The sequence below is a fragment of the Nicotiana sylvestris genome, chromosome 12 (assembly GCF_000393655.2).
Source record: "Nicotiana sylvestris chromosome 12, ASM39365v2, whole genome shotgun sequence".
In the NCBI taxonomy this organism is placed as follows: domain Eukaryota; kingdom Viridiplantae; phylum Streptophyta; class Magnoliopsida; order Solanales; family Solanaceae; genus Nicotiana; species Nicotiana sylvestris.
In genome coordinates this window covers 149,478,861-149,494,307 of record NC_091068.1, presented here as the reverse complement: position 1 = coordinate 149,494,307, position 15,447 = coordinate 149,478,861, and positions in this window count along the sequence as shown.

Below are 15,447 nucleotides of genomic sequence, written 5' to 3'. Positions count from 1 at the left end.
ACTTTGGGACTACGGGACGGCATCCCGGGAGATCCCCTGTACATATTTTGGATTTGAACGGAAGTGCGGGATACTGAGAGATCCCCATCACGTATATTGAGGATACCAAGAGATCCTCGAAATACCAAGAGATCCCTAGCATATATTGAGGATACCAAGATATCCTCGGGATACCAAGAGATCCCTGGCATATATTGAGGATACTAAGAGATCCTTGGGATTTTGAGTGATCCCCGGTTATTATCTTGTGAAGAATGGTATTCCTTGTGATAGTTTTTGTCTTTATTTCAGTTGTTGTTATCCTTATTACCCTGTATTAATTCTTACTGTTAGATTTCAACTGTATTATTTTATCTTATTCTGTTATATCTTATGATTCGTTTAATCGCAGTAGGGCCCTAACCTTCCTCGTCACTACCCGACCGACGTTAGGCTTGGCACTTACTGAGTACCGTTGTGGTGTAATCATGCCCTTTCTGCGCATGTTTTTCATATGCAGATCCAGGTACCTCCACTCAGACTTATCACACTTGAGACGAGGTGTTTGTAGAGACTCCGAGGTATATATGTCGCATCTGCAGACTGAAGAGTTCCTTTCTACTCTCCCTTTTTGTATTAGCCCTTATGTACTTTTGTTTCTTTGTTAGATATTCTGGAATTAGATGCTTGTAGATATTTAAAAGCTTGTGATCATGAGATTCCGAGTTTAGGGAAAAGATATTTGTTTCGAGAGTTGTTATTGTGTATGCCGAGCGGCATTTTGAACACTGTTTTATTTCACTATTTCAGGTTTTAATTATTTCTTCCGCAAATATTGTTTATTTTTCGCATTGGTGTTGTCACGATGGTTCACGGAGTTTGAATCGGCGTCGTGACAAGAACTCTGTCGCATTTGCGAAATTCTACCTTCGCATTTGCAAAGTATAGGGTCGCAATTGCGACCTAAGCAGGAGGCCCTCCAATTCGCATTTGCGATACATTGTTCACAATTGCGAGGGTCATATTTGTGAACCCCCTGTCGCAAATGCGACATCTGCAACCTGTTAAATGCTGAGAATTCCGAGTCTTAGCTTCATTTTTCATATATTTTGAACCCTAGCTTAGGCCTCCACTATGCTAGTTAATTGAAGTTGATATTCTCTAGTTTTCAATTGTTGTTATTATGCTTTGCTTTCCGCATAGTCTTTTACTGTTGCCCACATGTTTATCCTCATCATTTGTTTTTATTTGCATATTTTCTACTTTGTAATTCATGTTATCATGTTTCTATCATCTAGTTGGTTCTGTTATACGTACATTTGGAAGGATGAGCTAAACACACAAAGGGTATTGCCGTGCAAATTGATTTGACACATAAATTACTTATATATGGTGAGGAAGAGATAGAAGCGCTAAGGGTATTACAGTGCCATTTGACTTGATATCTTGGATATACTTCTCATACCATGAAAGATTGTAAATCTTCTGCTATAATTCCTTCTAGTAATTGTTGAGTGTCTCGCAGAGTTATATACGGTACTTTTATTTGTTATGTTTTGAATTCTCTATACTGTTATTCTAATGTATAGGTTATAATAATAAGCATCTTTTAACTAAAAGCCTTGTCACTACTTTGACGAGGTTAGAAAAAATACTTACCAGTACATGGGGTCGGTTGTACTAATACTACACTTCTGTACGATATATACAGATTTCTGGAGTTAAGTTGCTGGTGATGTCGGGCTCTGATTCTGAAAATATTCGTGCATTCCGGATGTAGCTGCCTCTTGTACTTGGTAGCTTAGATTTTGCTATTTTGTTTATGTATCTTTCAAGCAACACGTGTATTTATTCATACCAGCTTTGTAAATTCCAAGTCTTAGAAGTTTATGAGCCGTACTACCATGTCTTGGGTAAATTTGTAAATGTTCAGTTATCTATTCTCTATTTTCTTATAATCTCTGTTGAGCATTATTATTAGCTAGTTGGCTTACCTAGCGTTCTGAGTTAGGTGTCATCATGACTAGTGATTTTTGGGTCGTGACAAGGTGGTATCAGAGCATTAGGTTTGTAGGTTCTACGATTATGAGCAAGTGTTTAGTAGAGTCCTGCGGATCGGTATGATGACATCCATACCTATCTTCGGGAGGCTACAGGGCATCTATGAAAAATTTCCCTTTCTTCTTTCCTTATCGTGTGACCTTGTTTTAGCTTGAAATCTATGACTTTGACTCCTCCCGATTGCTCATATGTGATGTTGTGCGCTCAGTATTCGTTATATGTCGATGATTGGCTATGGATGTTTAACTATCATAGTAATGTGTTGTCTAGCCTCAGAAGAGGATATAGTATTACATCTTCCAATCATTCAATTATGGTATGAGGCGGGTTTGGTTGGTAAGCACAGATTGGGAAGATTGGCTGGTGGCCTGGTAATAGTAATTAAGGTAGGCTCATGGCTAGGTGTCAATTTGAGTATAACCGGTGGGTTGTCTCAAGCATGATGAGTTTGGTTATATGTCACATATGAGGTTTCCATTTGGTGGAGTGCAAGTGATATCATTTCAAAGCATTTGGGGGGAAGTTGTTTGACTATTGCAATGATGGGTAAGAATTTGGCAAAGTCTTCGGGTTGTTCTATGATTAGTGGTGCATGAATTTTTGAAGTATTCAGCTAAGTAGTTGTGTGGGATTGGGGTATGTTATGAATATATGGTACTTTGGATTACTGATGAGGTGATCTATGGCTTCGAACTAAGTGGTGGAGTTTGATAATGGCGATCAGATTGTAGGATCATGGGCCATATCAGTTTCTGGACTGAGAGATACCTGGTTATTCCTTTGAATGGGCATATGTTGGTGATTCACGGGTTTCTCGACGCATATTAGCTGTATATTGAAGATTAGAGTAATATGAGTGGTTATCGAGAAGGTTCTGTAAAGTTTTAGGTCTTATGTAGCCTTTAAGGACTTTTGAAATTGTCTTCGGGCAGGCTTGAAATCGGTAGCAAATGGTAATTAGGTCTACGGTATTTCCTTATCAAGAAAGGTCTACATGTCAATGTTAGGGTGATGCAAGAATTGGCTTCGGATTCCCAAAAAGTTCCCTCAGCGTGGTCATATCGGATTAAGTCACTTTCAGGTTGGCACTCTGCGTGACTCAGTAAAGTTAGAGGCGATTGGTTCTGATTACTTGATTATGTATTACTGAGTTCAGAGTATTTATCATAATTATTACCACGGTCGGAGTTGATATTTTCTGCAGGTAACGAAGCTATATTGCATGTGACGGTGTTCTCCTAGATTAAGTTAAATAAAATATTCTCGGTTGATGAGGTGTTCAATTTGCTTATGGTTCAAAGTTGGCTATGAGACGATCATAGTGTTGCGAGTTAGAATGTTAGAGGTGATGCGCCGTGTGGGGTTGAAAAGTTGCATGTACATGGTTGTGGTTAGTTTTGGAGGAAGGATATGAGTTCTTTATGACACGAATGATTTCGGGTGTTTAAGGTTCTGCTGCTACTATGTGTTTTCACCGGAGCGCCTGTTGGAAGGTACATTGTGTTTTGACTTATGGGTGCATTTCTGTAAGATGATGTAGTATGAGTTACATGTTAGCCATCTGAGTAGTAGTGTTGAAATTGGGAATGAAGATTCTGGTATTCGTGAGATTCATAGACTAGATGTTCTCGTTGGTAGACTATTCCTTGATTGCGAGCTATGAAGAAATGTTGAGTATTGGATGATTGATAGTAGGTGTTACGGAAAGATTGCTACGGACCTTTGGAGGGTTAGTTACATGTTGGGGATGATCAGAAATTGGTTTGGGAGTTGCTTTTGAGCCTAATAAGAATGTGTATTCTATATCAGATTGGATTTGCTTGCTCTTGCACAGTTGTTGCCACATATATATATCATTGGGTGGAATGGATGTTATTCGCGCCTTGGTTTATGTTATATGTTTCTCTCTTATACTATAACGGGTTGTGAGGGTTACATGATTCTTTGCACGCATATTGTGATTCAGTTTAAGCCTCATGACACTATGAGCGAGGTGGCCTTCGTGATGTTGATTTGCTTATTGCACCATAGTTGTGCTTGTCCTTCTCAGTATTGTTTGTTCCTAATAACTTTTCCACAGTTATATCTTTGAGCACTCTGTTGTGCTTGATGTTGACGTACATGTGATCAGTGAGCCCGAGTATCATGGCTCGATGGGTACCCTATGTGGATTGATATGATGGGATCGGGTTGCACGCGCGCAACGGTACAGTGATAAAATGTGGCTCCTTATTCCAATTTCGTGTATTTTGCTTTCCACTTGTTGAAAATAGTACATATTAAAATGCTAAAATTTCTCTGCCTGCTTAACTTGCTGAGTAGTTTTCTTACTGATATTTTTCATGTCTGAATTATTACTTGTTAGTGCACGAAATCGGATTGTGTGGGGCTCCATATAATTATTGTTGATACTTATCGATATGGCTACTTGTATTGGCTGAGATGAGGTTTCTAGACCTGAGATTTGCGCTATTATATTGGGATGAGAAAGGTTTGGAAGAATAACACTATATTTTGTTAAGGATTTGGACAATGGCCCTAGTCGGGCAAGTGAGTTCCTTGGCTTATTGATCAGAGGAGTGGTTAAGCAGTTATTCATGTTTCTTTCATCATCTGTATGGTATGAAGGTTTTGAACGAGGTTATAATCGATATGAGGTTTGCTACCGGTACCAGATTTATTTTTTGGCAGTAATGGTGGTCAACAGCTCCTACTGTGAGTGTTGAAGTGATGCGTATATCATGTGATTACATCTTAGGATTCGGGTCTTGTAATGAATTCTGGACGATAGAGATTGGGTTCTAAGGTTTCAAGACCAAGGTTGAAATAAGGATCTCTAATGGTGTTGTGTTGACAGGCTTATGTGGAGCAGGGTGATGTGGGATCACCCCCGGAGTGATGCTTAGTAAGGTTACACTGGGATTTGATAGCTCTACAACGACTCCTGGCACGTTCGAGAACGAACGTATGTTTAAGTGGTGGAGGAAGTAATGACCCGACTGGTCATTTTGAGTATATGCAATTTTCTCGATGATTTGACGGCTAGATTACCTCCTCTTGATGTATTATGATTTGTGTAAACCGTCGGTGTTGGTTTTCAAGTTATCTGGAATCGATTTAGAAGATTTAATTTCTAAGTTGGAAGAATTGACCAAGTTTGACTATATAACATTTGACCTCGGAAAGGAGTTTCGTCAGTTTTGTTAGCTCCGTTGGGCGATTTTGAACTTAGGAGTGCGTCCGGATTGTAATTTGGAGGACCCTAGTCGAATTAGTCTTAAATTGGCGAAAGTTGGATTTTTGGAAAGTTTGACCGGGAGTGGACTTTTGATATCGGGGTCGTGTCGCGCCCCCTTTTCCCTTCGCAGAAATTGGGTTTATGACATTTCGGTATGGGACAACTCTTTCCTTTTGGGAAAGAGGTTTGCATTTTTTGACGAGTCGCCACCTAACAATTTAAGGTGCGTTAGGACACCTATAGAGGTTCATTTATAACTACTCTTGATAACCAGAGACAAGGTAAGGTCTTGAATTTATCCTAAGGAAAGGTGTTAGGCACCCCTCAGGATCCACTAGTGTGGTTCCCGGCCAATCAGTTTTTTATGAATTTGTACAATTAGCAAATAGACAAGTAGGGCTCACATAATAGGGGATTTAAGTTTTGATAAATAGGTGTTTGTGAAACAATTAATGAAAAGCAAGACTTTTTGAAAAGAATTGCAATCTAAGCATAAAAGGGGGAGGGGGTCCTAGGTTTGTTTATAAAATAGATCACATCAATGCAATACCCGGTATGACACTCCTCAAACAGGGGATACACGTGGCATTAATGCACCAGTCATCATATCCACATCTACCCTTTCCTGCCCCGTGAAGGTAATTAAAGCGAGGGTTGGTCTCGACCCCCTATTGCATGCTATTACCCATCCCTTTCTATCAGTCCCGGAGGAATTTAGGACTTCTATCATATGAGGGAGGTTCTAGGCAGACCCTTAGGTTTAAATGCAAAATGCTAGGCGACAAATAAGAACACATAGGACTGTATTTAGAGAGGAAAACACAGAGAAGTAGATAGAAGGCTCAAATATACCTCCACAAGTAATGCACACAGACAACATGACTCATACACAGATAAGGTCCACATTTTAACTCAGAATCCTAAAGCATGGTATCTAAGTGACAACAGCAGAATTAGATTTATGACATTACTCAGATAAGAAGTCTGAATCAGGCTTGCCTACTGATTTTACCAGTTGATAGTTAAACACTAATCACAGAGACGATTCTGGTTTTATTTAAGTGATTGCCTAAGGCTTGCCTAGGCATAAAGTAATATGCAACAATTACTCAGAATTATTAAAACAATTTGGAGATTGTTTTTTTCCTAAAACGTGTTGTTCTAAATATTGCAAAGATATGCAGGGATTATTACCAGTTTGTTTAAATCAGGATGAGACTGTTGATACTCCTTTTCATGAATCAGTAGTTTAAATAAGCTTAGCTGAGTGAGTATGAACGAGAACCTAATCATGGTATTTAATAATTTATATGCAGGATTTCTAAATGCACAACATGGTTGCAGAATTTCCTAAGAGCAGGATTTCTACATGTACAACATGATTGCAGAATTTCCTAAAAGTAGGATTTCTAAATACATAGCATGATTGCAAAATTTCCTAAGAGCAGGATTTCTAAATAATTGCAGAATTTTTTAAGAGCAAGATTTCTAATGCATGTATAAATCCTAAGAATGGTTTCTATTATTCAATTAGAAAAATAAACCTAATAACATGTTTTCTACCCTTAATAACTATAACATGCATATTTACCCCATCCTTTTTTCACTAGCCACCCCAATACTTGTTACAATAGATTATTATAGACCAATATTGAAATGGAATATGTAAGTAGAAATGAAAAATAGGAAGTTACACCATAGGGAGCCCGATTAGGACTTCCTCCCTGAGTTATGTAATAAATCACCTCAAGTGCCAAGATTGTTCCATATCTTTCTCATATCTGGGTGTGTCAGAGTTCCCTAAGGACCTCAAGGGATTCCGGGCAGTGCTCACACCTAGATTTCATAACCAAGACAGAGTAAGTGCAGTGTGGAAAGGCAAGCTTTTATGTGTCCAAGTTCAGAAGGAGCTCAAGGATCCCAAGGCAAGGCTCACACAAAAGAGGGCAGAACCTAGTGGTCTAAGAGTATAGTGAAAGTGCAGGGCACATGTTTGAATGGAGTTTTGTTTAAAAACTGGACTGGAAGGTCCATTTTGAAAGCAATTAGTAACATAGATGGTTGAAAGAAGTTACATCAGTAAGACATGGTTCAAACACTTTAGGGTGAGACCATACACAGCAAGTGAATGAATTCATTAATCACACATGGGGTAAAAAGGGGTTTGGGGATACATATATATTGACTACAGACACCTTACCCCAATAGGAGTATTAGGACAGGTAGAGACATGCTCAAAGATCGTTGGACACCGACATTATCACAAACCAGTCATGAACACATAGAGGAGGGATAGGGGATTTGGGATTCACAAGATGGTAAGAGCACAGAATACAATCGTCCAGGCATGCTTAAGTCACATGAATTTACAGGGGAGGGGGATCATATCAGCGTGCATGGATACAAACTTCACAACAAAAACCACAAGTAAAAGCAGGCCATTAATAAAAGAAATTGAAACAGGAATAGAAACATGTTGTTGTTAATGCTTTAACTTAAACTAGGACATACCAGTTAAGGAAGCAAAGTGCAGAAAATATAGCAAGTAGAGTTCCACAGTCTAGCCTTGGCTTTCAGCCGGCTAGACAAGCAGTTAGCACAAGTATCAGAGAGAGAGGAGAGAGTTTTTTTGTGTGTGTGTATTTTTTTTAACTAATTGTTCCCGTGTTAACTGTAGAAGAGAGTCGTTTATATAGTAGTTTGAAAATTGGTTAAAATAAGGCAAGAATCAATTCTTCAGTAATTATAAAACTCAGTATAAAGAATTGGTTCGAATCTCCCTTTGATTAAGGGAGTCAGTGGGAATGGTAAAGACCAGGTGACAAATAAGGAAAGAAATCATACACGGCTGAAGTATAACAGATAAGGAAAGATTTCAAAAATAGTACCCAGTATAGAACGGGCAATTAAGGCTAGGTTCAGAAAGTTTCAAATTAAGGAGACAATCAGTAGAAATGCAAGCAAGGCAAGAATAATTAATTAAGGTAAGCAACAAATTAAATTAAGTGGAAAGGTAGGGGTCGAGATTCAGTAGCATAGAGTAGGGCCAAATTCATAAAGCCCTGATTAAGGCTACAACTTTGTAGAAAAAATAAGTATCATAGCAAAATAGGGTAAGGAAATCAGTCAATTTAATAGACGGGGAAAAGCTTTTACGGTTTTTAAAAGAAAATTTTCAATCACCATTGATTAAGGAAACCAGACATGATCAAAAGGTAGTCATGACGCTACACTTTCAACATATAAATAGAGGAGGTCCACAGATGTAGCAAGAAAAACATATTTAAAGCATAGTCACAAAAAGAAACAAAAGATGAACAAACAAAGTGAGCATAGTCATACAAAAGCGACATAAGTAGGCTAGGGATTCAGGAAAAAATATTCAAAGCAGAGTAATGACAGGATTCAAGTAAGTAGAGTAATCACCCAATGCCTTACCTATCCTTGCGTACCAACTTGCAACTAAGGGACTCTGAACATATGATGTCATACTTTTGTCCATGGGCCACATTGCAAGATGACAACGAATGCTGACTAAATATGAATATAAAGCTTGGCCAACAAGGCCGTCATATTTATTACAACTAACAATATACATACAAGGCCTGAAAGCCCAACATACTGCACTAACTGACAAGATATGTCTACAAGCCTCTACTAATGGATATACTATGATTGGAACAGCTATCTGACCTACTCATGACATATATACGTATTTATACAAGATATACATAAGACTCTAGACCCGGAAACTCCGAAAGGCATGGAGATTACCGATCAAGCTGAGCTCGGGCAACACTTATTGAAGAGGCCTACTCGTATGTCTGTCTGACCTGCATGCATGAAATGCACCCAGAAAAGGGACGTCAGTACGAAATAATGTAGTGAGTATGTAAGGCAATATACTGAAAGTTGAAACTGAACTGAATATATATAACTGCAAGTAGTTGGAAGTCAAAGATAATCTGAAGATATGCTTACCTGCTGATACTGACTCAATTCTCTCAATATAGTAAGTAAAATAGTTGTCCGTCCCTATAAGGCTCGGTATACATATATATCTGCTCTGCCGTAGTAGGCTCTCTCATAAGCGCTCGGCCATACTAGGCTCTTTATCTCGACCAACTTGGCTCTCTCATAAGCGTTTGGACACAGTAGGCTCGGTATATAACTTACCATCTTATCAGAGGTTGCCCAATAGGGGCCTGCCCATCGATTATAGCTCGATGGTAATGAAAATACTTTTAATACTGTATATATGTAAACTCTCTGCTCTCTTAAATTGAAGAAGGAAATACTCAAGTGATATGAATTCCCCATAAGGAGTTACAAAACTACAAAAATACGTAACTTGCGAGACTAGCAAATTATACGTAAATTTTGGGATATGAATTTTTCTTTATGCTTCGTTATCAAACTTGTATAATGGCAAGATCATGCAAAATGAAGGAAGAGCTTAGCCTTAACATACCTGAGCCGGTTCTCTTGACAATTTCTCTAACAACGTTAATTGCCTAATGGCGGATCAAAGTAGAAAAAAATACAAAAGCCAACCCATTATGAATAGATTTATGACATGAGTCTTTAATCTATGGATTCTGTGTTGAGCTTGAATCATTTCATGTACGATTGAGGTGAGATTGTCATAATATCCAAGGAAATAGATGCAAAATAACAACTCTATGTCAGCATGCTAGTAGTACTTCAACACCATATCATAGGCCTATAACACATGGTGTTGGCCACCAATTTTGGTAATTGGTAACAAATGTGACCCAACATCTGCTGTTAGTGATCATGGCCATTCCTTATGCATGAATAGAGAAGGACGGGTAGAGCTTTCAACTTCATCCATTTGTATATTTTACAAGATAACACAATCCTTACATGGTTTATTGCTAATAATTCCAAAATGAATCCTTGACTAAGAGTTGCTGAAATTTTTGGAAAAGAACGTTATTTTGGTTTGAATCATTTCTTAAGAGATTATAGATGTTGTCCTTACTTTTAGGTAGGCCCAAATAAAAAGCTTGGTGTCACATAATCTTCTTTCCAAGTTTGACACCTTTACCTCTCTTTTAATAGTCATAAATTAGGAAAGGGGGGTGCTGCCACGTTGAGCAGGGGTCAATGTTATCCAAAAATTATCCACTTATTGATTAACTGGGTAATATCCAGTTACCCGGTAATTAACCAACTACCCGCATAATTTAAAAATTATCACAAATTACTTAAAATATTACTCACTTTTCACATACCTTATACACCTTATTATCATGGTCATGTAGTACATTGTATGGCACTAGTCCATAAATATCGAGTATTTTAGCTCAGGCCGTATTTTATCCCAACATGCCAAACTTTGACAAAAATTCATTTTTTAGACTTGCTCCCCCTTTCACCTTCATGAATTTACTAATCCCTTGTGAAATAGCATAATCCTTATAATCCTCAAATAATCTTTTCCTTGGACTGATGTCAATTACCTTACGATAAATTCAACGTAAAATATTGCAGGGTGCAACATTGTCGTAATGTAGTACTGCGGGACGGGACACCTCACTTACGGGCTCTCATTAATTTATTTTATGGCGTACTTTCATGTACGAAAATATGGGGTGTAACATCATTCCCCCCTTTGGAACATTCGTCTTCGAATGTTTTCTGATGTACTTATCGTCCTCATATCCCATAGCTCTTACGAATACTTTAGTAGTCCTTTTTCCATCTAGGCAACTGTTCTGTGAATAAGTCCAAAGGCTAGGGCATTCCCCACTTTTAAGCCTCTTTCTCACACCATGGCCTGTAGTCGGAATCCTTCTGATCTCGTAATTATTGCTACCTTCTATCATGTAACTTTTACAACTCTAACTTTGTATGTGTGCCTATGCAACTCTTCTCTTCTCTTTCCTCCAGCTTTTAGCCAATCTCTAGGCTTCACTTTATGAATATATACAAAATTATGTCAAGTTGTCCCTCTAGGCATCATTATGTTTACTATATCTTAGTAGGCCATGCTATACCAAAATTCTTACTTCGATTTATCGTTACTGAAGTCTGCTACCGAACTCCAAGTTACTCTTGTTGTTTATCTTATATGCATAAGGCAAAATCCTTTAACACTTCTTCATTATTGTTCATCTTAAGACTGATGGCCCAATCTCATCTCGTACTTTGCAACTTTTACCCACCTTAATGTTGTTCTACAATCTACCATTTGAAGACTTGAAACTTCTTATGTAATACATTGCTGCTAGGGCTCATGTCTCATCGGGGAAACCTGGAGCAATTAAACTGATCCACTTAGGAGCGATACTATACTTCCATAACCGTAATTTACAACATCCCAATGTGATCCACCTTACGTGGGTATTTTAATCCCGTAGAGTTCATGAAATCCTCTTCAATTCATTACTCAATTGAGAGGTCCAACGTCATCCTTTATCTGTCACAATTATACCCTCATTTTATTACCAGGTCAGCATTTCATTCCTTCTAAATGCTATTAATCTTAAACTCCTCTTGAGTTTATTCAGACTATACTAAAGTTTCAATAACTTAAAGAAGACATTATCTCTCTTGTTTTCATGGACTTAATCCTGAGGACTTATCCATTCTCGCCACCTTTTCACTTGCCTTTTCTCATTCTTACTCATGTTTTCTTAAAACTGTGTCGCTCTATCATACTTTAACTTATGATCTATACATATCCATTTATATTATTCGCAACTTTCCTTCAACTTGCTCGCACTATAGATTTCCTTATGTTATTCTGGAATGCCAAGCGAGACATCACATTATCTCCAACTTTTCTCTACTCTCTTAACTAGATCTCTCAGTACACAGAAACCATAGGCTGGAAGGTATGCTGCCGATGATGCGCTATCATTCCCGGTTATTGGATCCTCGTGCTTATAGCCTTCTATCCGAAGTATGGACTATTCACAACTTTTTGCATTTCAGTATCTCGTACGTTGTTCACTTTTATCTTACTTACTTAAAACCTCATATCATATCTTCTATTTCTTTCATAACCTCCCTTCCACCTAGGTGTAATTCACATCCATAACTTGAAGCTCTATCCTTTGGTACATACACAATCCGGTGGGAGCTTCGCACTGACTTCTTATGAAGCTGGTACTTCTTCTAACTGGCTTCCTTGTAGAGTCATTATAGATTATAGTTGTTGTGTTATTTCTCTTGAACGTCTGATATTAAGAGCGATTTTGTCATGTTCTCAAGCACAACTTCTATAATTTTTCTAGGTCCAATAATCAGACTCGTGATTTACTTAGGTGATGTAATTCTTTAGTTTCCTCTTCCTTCTAATCAGCCTAAGCTACCTTCCGATCTGTGGCTCATGGTATCAGTTATTACCTTGGCCTTTCTTGGGCATTATGGAATATCCATGATACAATCTTCTAACAATTCAGTCATTTGTCTATGCCCTAGGCTCAATTCTTTCTTTTAACTTATACCGGAGTCTTCTATAGCTATATGATTGTCAACAAATATGCTGCCTGGATAATGTTCTAAAATTTTGAGTGTATCCATAACGTACTAACTCTGGATCATTGATCAAATAATTCTTTTGTTCCGTATTAGCTTTCTTCCAACGTAAGCTATTACTTTTCCCGGTATTTCTGCCCTCATGTTGCGTACATACTTAGCTTATCTTAGTTCCCACACTTGCTAGAGTTTTCATACAACTCATATGATCTCGAATATTGCTTTTAATTCTTACTTCCCGTTCATTAGCCACGGTAGGTGCCAGTTTTCTTTGAAATGCTTAAAATGTTGTTACGAGATTGTTGTTACACAACCATTTCCTCTTTAGGTCGGTGTGCTTAGGTTGAAGCCTTCTTTCTTATCTCCTCAGCTAGTCTTTCGTTGTAGTACTTAGGGAGAACCCTTGACTCTCGTAAAGCTGTGAGCTTATTATAGACCTTCTTGATGTCCTTACTTGCCTATAATCATCCGTAGTTGCTTACTTCCATGCCCTTGTGCTTGTATAGTTGCTTCTGAATTGATATTTTAACTGCCTTCCCAGTGTCACTATCTTTTATCCCCGTAATACTCATACGGTACATTTAACTACCCTAACGCTTGTTTGAATATATTTCAAGTATTATAATAATATTCTTTGAGGCTGAATTCTCCATGTTGCGTTCTACTACATTTATCTTACATGATCTGATGACTCGTCTGTAACCTCCTGCTTAGCCATAACTGGGATTTTCCTGACCAATTACTAACTACTCGTTGGTCCATTCTCATATCAATATTCCTCATAATCTTTCTTGGGTTATTTCCTTTGTCTTAACTTACGTCTCGCACTGGATCCTTATTTATTAATAATAGCTCGGGCAGAAACCTTTACTTCCTTTACTATTCCATAGTCACTAAAACCACTTAATTCTGACTTAATGCTATATCACTCTATATTCCCCCCTTTAGGGGTGTATTAAAAGCTGAAGTGACAAGGATCTACCTATAGATGTTTTACCTCCTCATTTGTTGTTTCTCAACATCAATGATCCTTACTCGCCTCACGGCAATCCTCATGTACCAAGGAAGAAACACTCCCTTACTCGCTAGGGTGACACTTAGCGTAACTGGAACATACAGTCTCTTAAGCTTAACTTTGCTCACATTGCTTGCTCTAGGGAAGTGTCTCCCTAAATGACCATTCTCTAAATTCATCATGAATCTCCTTCTGTGGTCCGTCCTATTATTGCCGGAACATGATCTGAAATTCTCAAGATGTTGACTATTATCAAATCACTCAACTCCTAATTCATATTTAGTTTATATTATTCACCAGTTCATATTAATTTCTATTACTCTGGGGTCTAAATTTTCCTCTTGGTAATCGTGTTAGAGTTGCGAACTTATTTCTCAAAATGGGGATATGACCTTATGGCCTATATTCTTTTATTGTCTTAAGGCCTATCACCTTTCGTCTCTTCCTTCATTTGACAATAGGTTTTGTAACACTCTACCGTTTTCATCAATGTATCACACCTTATTCATAATGCTTCCTTATCTCTCTTCTCATTATTCTGCTAATATTTCTTCATATCCCTTTTCTTGGGAAAACTTCAATACGACATTCTTTCGCTTTTAGATTTCCTTGGCTCTATCCAGTGGCTCTTCAAATTGCTTAATGTTTTCGCTTTATTAGGGACGTGAGCCACACTAAGGTAATATTTATCCCTCCAAGGCTTATAGTGCAAGTCTTTGTAGTACTCATATCTGGCTGCACTACTTTAGGGTGCACCATCTAGTTGTCTCATAAAGAGATCTATTAGCACATTTGCAATATCCTACGGAAATGTCAACTGACGCAATCAATTCATACATCATATCTTCTTATACTACTTTTGTTAACCCCTATAGGACATATTTGAAAAGGGTGTGACCAATTGTATATACCTCTGTTACTATTAAATATAACTCAAGAAGCTTATGTTCCTCTACCTCAATTATAAACATTGTTAACCTTCATTAACTAGGTACCTCATACACTTTTTCACCTTGCTCCTTTTACTTGCCGAAACTTATACTTATCTTCTTAATCTCTCATTGTCCTTCACCATAAAGATGGATAGGCATTCTTGCCATAAGGCTTCTTATCAGGAAGCTTACCCATTTCAGTACACCCATGATCTGCTAAAGACCTCATATTTATTTATCGTAGGCATCATACAAAATTCAATTCCTCAGACTCAGTTCTTCCACAACTATCTCTCTTTCCAACCTTCTTTCAGGAAGTGAGCATCGTCTTATTACGAATAAAATAGAATTTCAGAACTTGGATTCTTATAAGTGAGCTCTACCACACGATCTAGAGTAAGAAGAAAGAGTGACAATCCTAAATGCCTTGTAGCCTCTTGCTTATAAGTGTGGTGCACGACACACCCATAAACAAGACTCTACTAGACACGGCTTGTAGACTCTCTAAGACAGAACTGGCTCTGATACCACTTTTGTCACGACCCGAACTTGGGGGAGCGAGACCGGCACCCAGTGCCTTACCTATCCTTGCGTACCAACTTGCAACAAGGGACTCTGAACATATGATGTCATACTTTTGGCCATGGGCCACATTGCAAGATGACAACGAATGCTGACTAAATATGAATATAAACCTTGTCCAACAAGGCCGT